The following is a 10,063-nucleotide window of genomic DNA, read 5'->3' on the forward strand; positions in this document are numbered from 1 at the left end:
GGAAATGTCCCAGAGGCGGTAAAGTGAGAGGGGCCTGGTATAGGGGTGTCCTGGTGACACTGGCTTGGCCCAGAAGGGGCAGGAAGTACATGCAGGAACAGCAGAAACAAGCACCTCTCCCTCTAGCTAGGGAGCCAGCGTCTAGCTGGGATTGGACTGTTTCACAATCAATCTGGAAAGAGGGTGGCAGGTCGGGTTGGGAGTGGAGCTCCTTGACCCAGGAACCCACAGCTGTGGAGTCAGCCTCCCTGTCCCAGGTGGGAGGCAGCCTGGACACCTTAGCACCCCTGTCCTTAGCCCAGGAATCCAGAGCATGCAGCGGCAGGGGGAACCTTACCGTGGCCGCTCCTTCTGGGCAGCGGGGCCCCGCGTTCTCCACTGCAGGCTGGTGCTTGTTTCTAGCCCAGGAAGCGGCACTCCCTTCAGGCAAAATAGAAAAAAAAAAAAAAAAGGAAAAGAAAACCTCAGTGCTTTTTCACCCAGCCTTTTCTCCTGAAGGCTCCTGGTTGGTGTTGTCCTGCCTCTGTGGGCACACAGCCTCCCTCCCTCTGGCAGCTTACTCACTGGTGCCCGCAAAGCTGCCAGCTGTGTGGGGGAGGTGGGACCTCCCCCCTCCTGACACACACTGGGGCATGCCCTGTGGGGACCAGGGGCTTGAGGGTGGCACCCGCTGCGTCCTGATCATGGGGAAGCCGTGCCCTGGCCAGCACCCTTCTCATTGAATGGTGTCCCTGTGAGCTCAGCAGAGACGCACATGGGTGCTGACTGGCCCTGCCTAAGAGAGTGACAAGGTTCTTGGTAGGAAGCTGTTTCCTTGGTACCCAGACCTGCCAGAATGAAGGGGCAGCCCAGCCCCCCAGTGATGGGCTCTCACCCTGGCCAGCCCCTCCGGAAGGCTTCCTACCTGGGCATGTTGCTGTGTCTCGGTCCTGTGCACCCAGACAGGGCCTGGGCCTGCCGGGGCTGGCAGCTGCTCCTCACCCTGCTCAGGCCGTGTGTGTGGCGTCCCCTCTCCCTGATGCCCATCTCAGGGCCTGCGCCCACCCAGCATCAGTTAGGATAAACTGCTGTCAGGCCCCCAGCCAGCTCTCTGCTGGACCCAGCTGCTGTCCCCAGCGGGCGGACGGCACACACACTGGCTTACACACTCTCGCACTCACACACACGTGGGTCCACGCCCAGCATAGAGCCACCTACCTGCCCAGGCCAGCCTAAGCCAATCCAGCCTCGCTCTCCAAATGCCACTCCGACCCCAGAAGCCACTCCTTTACAGAAACATCCCCGTGGGAGATGAGTTCACAGCCAGCCCGGGAGGACTCCAGTCAGCTCGGACAAGACTGCCCTTCTGTCCTTACACCTCCAGAGGACACACACGGGCAGCCTGACCACCATATCTGCTATTGCACTCTGCCTGCTGCCACAGCCCCCCGGGCACCTCTGGCCCCCACAGCGTCTTCCATATCTTTAGCGGGTGGCAGCAGACTCACAGCAAGTCCCATCTTCCTGGAGCCCAAGGTAGGGAGGGGAGAGCTAGAAGGGGCGGGACTCAGGTGCAGCTCCAAGTTTCCAGCTCCCAAAATAATCAGATGCAAAGGAGAAGCAAGAACAGCTCCAGGCGGGCGGTGACTCAGTGCTAGTGGGCCGGCTTAGTCACCTGGATGGCTGCTGGCGGCTCCTGGTGCATCAGGACGGGAGCAGCGCCCTCCCCCACCTGCCTGGACCGTGGCTGTCTCCAGAGTGTGGCCGCGGAGCCCAGCGCCCAGGGCTGCCTGTCAGGCGAGGCCGCTCCACCCCGCTCCCGCCCATCAGGGCCCGGCGGCCCCGGCTGCGGCGCGCCCCTCCTCCACCGTGCGCCCCGGCTCACTTTGGGATTTCTCCATCAAACCCTCAGGCATCGACCTGCTCGTTTGGGGCGCCGAGCTGCTCCAACGTTGCTTGGCAATTTTGATATCGTCGGGGGTTGCCATGGGGAGGAAGGTGATGTCATTGACACAAAAAAACCCACGGAATTTACAAATCAGCTGGGGCTGGAGCTATTTATAAAAACACGTTTTTCTCTGCCTTTCTTTGCTGAAGGGGAGGAGGAGGAAGGGCTGCCTGCGGGCTCAGGGTGAGCCTCCCTGCTGTCCTCCCTACCCTTGCCCTAGAGAAGCCAGACCTCCTTGGCTCACCCCACCCCCACCCCCCAGAACTTGGAGCTGCGCATTCAGACCTGGCAGGTGCTGGCCTCAGCTGGTTTTGCTTCGAAGGCTGAGAGTGGCACACGGGATGTGAGGCAGGGCCGGTGCCGGCTTCCTGGGTTGGCAGGAACCAGAAACCAGTTACTTAACTGGGTCCCTTTATTTCACTGGTCAAAAACAGAGGCATTAGCTGGTGAGGCAGCTTGAGCTCTTTGATGTGCCCCCCACCAGCTCCTCCGAGTGCCAGGTGGAGCCCAGACTTCCACAGTGCCCTTCCCATTCCTAGCCTCAGTGTCTTCTCCGCTGGCCCCTTTTCTTCTCCCAGTGTCCAGCTGTGGGCTCCCCAAGCTCCAGGCTTGGTCCCCTGCTCATCTCTCCCCACATTCAGCCACCACTCCGTCAAAACACCTTTTTTCTGTGGCTTTGACTATCACCTGGGCAAACGCTGGCCCCAAAACCCATTTTGTGCCTGCCCCACTTCAGGCGCCACCTCTGATGGCCCAGCTCCCACTGCCAGGACCCACTGGCTATTGACAGCCACAGGGAAGCCTGGGAGTTCTTGACTCTTTCCATCCCCCAGTCCCTTATATCCAAGGTGGCACCCGGCTCCACATTTTATTTTTGAAAACTCTTTCTAACTTTCTTCTGTAGCGAAGCCATGTGGTGTTTGGTTAAAAGCCCAGGCTCTGAGTTTTCAGTCTTCCGCATCTGAGCTCCACTGTTAGTCAGTTGAGTGACCTTTGGCATGTTATTGAACCAACTGAGCTTCAATTTCCTCATCCATAAAATGGTGATGATTTCACCTGCCTCACAGGGCTATGGGAATTAAATGAATAAAGTTTCTGGCACAGAGACTGCTCATCTTGATCCCAACAAACATTAGTTTTTATCCACCCCTCCACTGGTGGCAGATTAATCTTCCCAAACCATGACCCTAGGCACCTTCTGCGCAAAGGTCTCAGGCTGCATGCGTAGACATTTTGATTGAATGCAGTGTTAGATATCATGGCATTAAACATAAGAATTTCAATTTGTGGCTGGGCACGATAGCTCACGCCTGTAATCCCAGATCTTTGGGAGGCCGAGGCGGATGGATCATGAGGTCAAGAGATCGAGACCAGCCTGGCCAACATGGTGAAACCCTGTTCTACTAAAAATACAAAAATTAGCCAGGCGTGGTGGCGTGTGCCTGTAATCCCAGCTACTCGGGAGGCTGAGGCAGGCGAATCGCTGAAACCTGGGAGGCGGAGGTTGCAGTGAGCCGAGATCATGCTGCTGCACTCCAGCCTGGTGACAGAGCGAGGCTCTGTCTCAAAAAAAAAAAAAAAAAAAAAAAAAAAAAAAAAAAATTCCATTTGTGGTCATCATGAAACATTTCCCTCTAACTAAGTTATCAGTTTGCTTTGAAGAGGAACACTGTATTTTTCTTCTTTTTGTATCTCCATGTAATTTTGTGTGTAAACTTATATATAATCCACTTCTGCTCTGTCTCACTAATGAATGATCCAGGAAATGCAAACCAAAACAAAAGGGATATACCACTCCCTGCCATAATACAGTGAAAAAAAAAAAAAAAGGCAGGTGGGAGAGTGAATCGGTACAGTCTTTTTGGGGGGCAATTTTACAGTTTTGACCAAAATTTCAAAATGTGTATGTACTTGATCCAGCAAATGCACTTCTAGGAATCCAAGTTAAGAAATAGTTGCACATCGGCCTGAAGATACTGGTATAAGAATATTCACGGTAGCACTGTTTGTAACTGCAAAGAACTGGAAGCCACCAAAATGTGCATCAATTGGGCAGATTAATTGGGTGACAGATTAATACAGGATGATACATCCCCATGCAATGAAGTATCTGTGGCCCTAAAATGAATGAGTTTGGTCAGTCTGTATGTATGAGGAAGGATGACCACCATAGTTGAGAGAAAAGACCAGGTTGATCAATGTTAACTTGAAAATATGAGATGGCATCATCTCATATAAGTTTTTTATTTAAAGATATTTCTATATCTGTATGTTTAAACCACAAACTGTCAATATGGTTATCCTTGGAAATAGGAGTGCTGGTGACAGGGGTCTTTCACTTTGGACTTTTTACACTCTTGCATTGTTTCAGGGAACATGTATTTAAACAATACAAAATTAAAAATAAGGGAATGTATGCTTTTAAAACTAATAATAGGTCAGGCGCAGTGGCACACACCTGTAATCCCAGCACTTTCAGAGGCCGAGACGGGTGGATCACTTGAGGTCAGGAGTTCGAGACCAGCCTGGCTAACGTGGTGAAACCTCGTCTCTACTAAAAATACAATAATTAGCAGGGTGTGGTGGTGGGCGCCTGTAATCTCAGCTACTCAGGAGGCTGAGGCAGGTGAATTGCTCGAACTCGGGAGGTGGAGTTTGCTGTGAGCAGATTGCACCATTGCACTCCAGCCTGGGCAGCAACAGAACGAGGCTCAGTCTCAAAACAAACAAACAAACAAAACCTAATAATAGAAACCCAAGAGCTATGGAGAGTACTTAAAACTTGTATATTTGCACATTTTCCTCTACAAATTCCACTGTAAGGCAAAAATGTGGGGATGTGAAAAATACTTTTTCTTCCCTCATGTCTTTCAAATTTTCAGAAATATTGTTAGAGGGAGGGCAGCATGACAATGTGAGGGCACTAAGGCAGAAGATAGAGTACATTACGTTAAATTCAAACCACTATCATCTTTTTCAGATAATAATTACCATGACTCTCTTTAAGAAATGTAACATTTCTAAGTTTCTGCCTGTTTATGAGAAGCAGGCAGAAATTCCTGAAGAAACATCAGTAATTTCATAAATCAAGAAAAATCATGTTTTCCAGATTTCTGCTATAGTAGCTAGCAGAGATAATAGCCATTTCATGAAAGGAACTGAGAACAAAACAAACCACCTCCCCTGAATCTGCATCAGTCAGGTTCTCTGTCAGCCTGGAGAATCAAGTCCAGGACAGAAGCTATGGCAGTCCTGGGGTCTCTTAAGCGTCAGGACTGACTGCAGTCCCACAGATCACCCCTGCCTGGATGAGAGGTGCTCCCACCATGCTGTCCACCTACTGCATCCTTGCAGGGAAGGAGTCTGATTGGCTGGCTCAGGTCGTATGCCTGTTTCTCAGGGAGGGTATCCTATTCCGTTATCACACGATATAGGGAGGAAAGTTAGGGTGCTGTTACTAAACCAAAGGGGAAATGGGTGCTGGAGACCAAAGGGGACCAGCCAATGGTTGCCACAGCATCTCTGCCACTTTTTCTAATTATTTTCAATTCCTGAGTGTGATAATCAGCCATTGTTGATATTTGATTCCTGTCTTGTGAAACTGATGGCCTGTGCAAACTGAGATCAGTTCCTCTATTATATCATGTTTCATGACTTCCTGATTTGATGAGAGGATCTGCAAATTTAGAACCAGTTTTTTTCCACAGGCTGTAGAAAGGGGGCTCCACCAGCCTGCAAAGGTGGCTGCTGCTGCAGCGGGCAGGCCAGCAGATGCTTGTGTCTCTGGGCCAGTGGTGGGCCCTGGTGCTTAGCACATGGCAGGTGCTCAAGTAAACTTTGTTGAAGGAACGAATGAACATCTTTAGAGGTTCTGTGCTCTAGCCACCCTCCTTAGAATGTGTGCATCCCAGAGCTGAAAGACACTCTAGGGACATCAGCCGTGGCCCTCCTTCTACAGGTGAGAAAACCACAGCCCCAAGAGATTAGGTGATTCAGCAAAGCCTCAGAGAAAATTAAAGGCAGTCAGGAACTCAGCTGTTCCTCCTCACAGACCCATGGAGTTCCCTTTGCTGCCGAAGGCAGCCCCATGCTAGCAGCAAGCTCTGAGTGTGATAGATCTGTAATTTGGTCAAAGGCAGTGGTGGTGCTGTCACCACAGACATTTCTACCTTTGAATCTTGGCTCCTAGGGATTTGCAGCAGCGTGAATCAGCCAAGCCAGTATCCTTACAGTTTCTTAGTCTTTTACTGAGTTTTTGTTAATGGACATATACAGTACTTGCAGTCTCAAAAGTGATTTGCCTCACCTGCATCATTTTGGTGAGTTGGATTCAGCTGGAACAACTGTTTATATCAACCTTGTCCCACTGTATGGTTTTAAAAAAACCATCTGGGGATGTCTTTGGAAAGGCCATGTAGCAATGAAGTTCTAAAAATTTTCATACACCAGTGCTTCCCAAGTTTTCCTAAAGAATAATAAAAACTTCTAGAAACAAAGCCTAGGGCTCCAGTGTGTGGGTAAAATTCATTTCCTGCCAAATTTTTCTAGATCTTTAGATTCCTCCCCACACTGCACACCCGCTTATGCTGCATGTACAGAAGGTGCCTCACTCAGGCGTTCTGATGGGCCTGTCTCCACCCACCTACACTAGTCAGCGCCTCTCACCGCAGGGCCAGGAAGGGAGGAACAGATTCTGCCCTCCTTCCTTCCCACCATCCCAAGTCAGGGCAGGTTCCGGAAAGGAAGGGCTTGATTAATGAGGTGTTGCCACTGGAGGCCTATATATCCCATACTCCAGAGATGGCCTTACCTTGGCGGCACTCGTCAGCCCTGCGCCTCCAGGAGAGCTAGGCCAGAAGCAGGGGCTCTACCTTCAAGAGATTTTTCTCAAGTGCCTTCCTTGGCCGGGAGGGTACAGAGGAACAGACGCTTCCTGGACATTTGCCTGCCCCCAAAGTATTGGCAGCAAAGTAGGGGATGACTAAGTGAAGTCCTGGGGTCCTCAGTGGGAGGGAAGTTTTGGGGTCTTGTCAGATAGGTCCCTTGCAAGCCCTCCCCTGTGGCCCTGCTCCCACTGTCCTCCTGTGGGCAAGGTGTGTGGAGGATGCTGGCAGGGGCCAAGGGGGGCACAGTAAGTGACAAGAGACTCAAGACAAGTAGCAAATGTCAGCAGACAGCCAGAGAGGGTAGCAGGAGGGCACCATTTGGCAAGGTCTTCCCTTTTTGCCCAATCTCTAGTCACAAAGCTGTACAAGATATGAGGGAGGGGAGCACAGACTAGAATCTCGTCAGTATTGGAAGAGGCCCTGGCAAGGGACTCTGCTGCTGACTTCTCGAACAGTTTCCCTCAGGAGAAAGGGTTTTCAGGCTGGGCGTGGTGGCTCGCGCCTTAATCCTGGCACTTTGGGAGGCTGAGGCCTGAGGATCTCTTGAGTCCAGGAATTCGAGACCAGCCTGGGCAACAGTGAGACCTTGTCTCACAAAAAATAAACAAAATTAGCCAGGCATGCTGGTGCACATCTGTAGTCCCATCTGCTTGGGAGGTTGAGGTTGCAGTAAGCTGAGATTTGGCCACTGCACTCCAGCCTGGGCAACAGAGTGAGACCCTCTCTCTCAAAAAAAAAAAGGAGGGATTTTCAAGTCAGTGAACAGGGAATGAAATGCTTTTTTCCAGGACCAGGTGTATGGAATTGTGAAAATACTTGATTTCTTTCTTTCTTTTTTTTTTTTTTTTTTTTTTTTTTTTTTTGAGACGGAGTCTTGCTCTGTCGCCCAGGCTGGAGTGCAGTGGCCGGATCTCAGCTCACTATAAGCTCCGACTCCTGGGTTTACGCCATTCTCCTGCCTCAGCCTCCCGAGTAGCTGGGACTACAGGCGCCCGCCACGTCGCCCGGCTAGTTTTTTGTATTTTTTAGTAGAGACGGGGTTTCACCGTGTTAGCCAGGATGGTCTGGATCTCCTGACCTCGTGATCCGCCCGTCTCGGCCTCCCAAAGTGCTGGGATTACAGGCTTGAGCCACCGCGCCCGGCCTGAAAATACTTGATTTCACAAGATGGGGTGGCAGCAGCTGAAAACCCTTTTATGTGAAGTCTCCAACACGTCAGGCGTAGTACATCTAGGCCCTTTCCATCTGTGATTCCATGGACTCCTCAAAACACCATGAAGTAGGCATTATTACCCCAAGTTCTACAGATAAGGAGTCTGAGGCTCAATGTGTGTACACATCTTCTCCCAAATCAGGAAGTCGCAACGCCCTGGCTTTCCTTGTGACACCACATGGCTGAGGCAGGAACTCACTGGGAGCTTTGACTTGACTTGTTTCTGGGTGACTGAACAGATGGCTGAGAGGGAGCCACTTAATCAGGGTCTGGCCACAGCCTGCTGTGACCGGGGTTGTGGGTACTGCTTCAAGGGGTGTGCCTCCCTCTGTGCTGGCTGGACGGAGGCCTACACCTCAGTGGGGAGTCAGCTTTCAATCTCCAAAGGCTCAGTGGCTGGCAGCAGGCCCGGCAGAGGCCTAGCCTGTGGATGAGCCTTTCCCCAGAGCAGCCCCTATGGGAGGGGCTGGCCCATCTCTGTCAGAGCAGGAAAACGGGGGGACTACCAAGACCGGCTGGGACTTCACTAGGGATAGGACCAAAAATAAAAGCCTTTTGTCAGTGAAAGGGTCACCCCTGCAGACCCTGACCAGATGACCTTAGGAGTGGGGCTGGTCCACGCAGCGTCTGGGTCTTGACTCTGAGGACTTAATGGCAAAGTGAGGAGCTGCCCAGAAGCCAGTCTGAGCAGAGCTGCAAACTGTAGAGTCCCAAGTCCTGGGCTCACAGGTGTGTCCTCTTTCTGGCATATGATGGGATGGGCCTCTGCCATCTCAGCCCCAGCCCACCAGGAGCAGAGCCTTCTTGACACCCCTGTTTCTAGGGCTGCTGCTAAGCCTGGCAGCATAGGTGGTGCAAAGGAGCCAAAAGACACACACACGGCAGGGGTCCCCAACCCCTGGGCTGTGGACTGGCACCGGTCTGTGGCCTGATAGGAACTGGGCTGTACAGTAGGAGGTGAGCAGCAGGCAAGCAAGCATTACTGCCTGAGCTCTGCCTCCTGCAAGTGGCATTAGATTCTCATAGGCATGTGAACCCTATTGTGAACTGTGCATGCAAGGGATCTAGGTTGAGAATTTAGTTTCACCCCAAAACCATCCCCCACCACCCCTCATCTGTGGAAAAACTGTCTTCCTGAGACTGGTCCCTGGTGCCAAAAAGGTTGGGGACCGCTGACAGAGGGTTCCAAAGGTCTCTACAAAGCCTGCAGTGAAACACTATTTTTTTGAGCACGTACTTTAGATTATGTGTTGTGTTGAACCCTTGCCATACACTAACTCACTTAATCCTCACAATACAATTAACTAACCCATTCAACAAATATCTACTGAGTACCTGCTAGGTACAATGCTTTCTGCTAGGTGCTGGGGAGAACTCAGTGAGCAAGTTGAGACCCTGTCCCCATGAAATTTATAGTCTGGCTAGGAACCATTATAATCCCATTTCAGAGATGAGGCAACTAAGGCATCGTGATGTTAACTTACTCAGGTCATTAAATGACAGGACATGGGTTTGAACCCAGGTGATCTATTTCAGAGTCTAGGATGCTATTGTGTTACCAAATCCTTCCTTTTTTCTTCCCAACAACATACTACCTATATAGCAGACACTGTTGGTTACCTTTTGTTTAAAGAAAAAAAAAAAAAAAAAAGAATGGGGTCTTGCTCTGTCACACAGGCTGGAGCATATTGGTGCCATCATAGCTTACAGTAACCTCAAACTCCTTGGATCAACTGATCCTCCCGCCTCAGCCTCCTGAGTAGCTGGGATTACAGATGTGAGGCACCATGCCTGGCTTGGTTGCCTTTCTAAATCCACCTCACCTCCCTTGCTGGAAGAAACCCTGTTTATTAGAATGTACACTCCTCTCCTAACTATGTACTCAGCAAAAGGCCCCTCCCCAGCCCCAGACCTTAGGGGTGAATCTTAAGTTTAAACTAATCTTGGTAACGCCCTTCCCTTTGCCAGGGATTGGTGTAGGCCCAGATATGTGACAATCTGGCCAAGAGACATGTGAGGAAGACAGCTGGGAGGGTT

General features: G+C 51.0%; 1 protein-coding gene across 5 annotated transcripts in view; it reads right to left on the reverse strand.

The window, feature by feature from the left end:
• Positions 1-10,063, reverse strand: part of PAK6 (p21 protein (Cdc42/Rac)-activated kinase 6) — a 61,770-nt gene that overhangs the window by 37,111 nt on the left and 14,596 nt on the right. Inside the window, exons 1-2 of one of the 5 annotated variants that reach the window (XM_011932638.1) lie at positions 1,198-2,153; positions 338-420 (exon numbers count right to left, since the gene is read on the reverse strand). The exons of 1 other annotated variant lie outside the window; for it this stretch is intronic. The gene's annotated coding sequence lies outside the window, so the exon portion shown is untranslated. Of the gene's footprint in view, positions 1-337; positions 551-904; positions 2,154-10,063 lie in introns of those variants that run through there. 3 more of the 5 variants (XM_011932635.1, XM_011932636.1, XM_011932634.1) reach the window with 3 other exon arrangements.

This window comes from Colobus angolensis, unplaced genomic scaffold (genome assembly GCF_000951035.1).
Source record: "Colobus angolensis palliatus isolate OR3802 unplaced genomic scaffold, Cang.pa_1.0 Scaffold97, whole genome shotgun sequence".
Lineage (NCBI taxonomy): Eukaryota > Metazoa > Chordata > Mammalia > Primates > Cercopithecidae > Colobus > Colobus angolensis.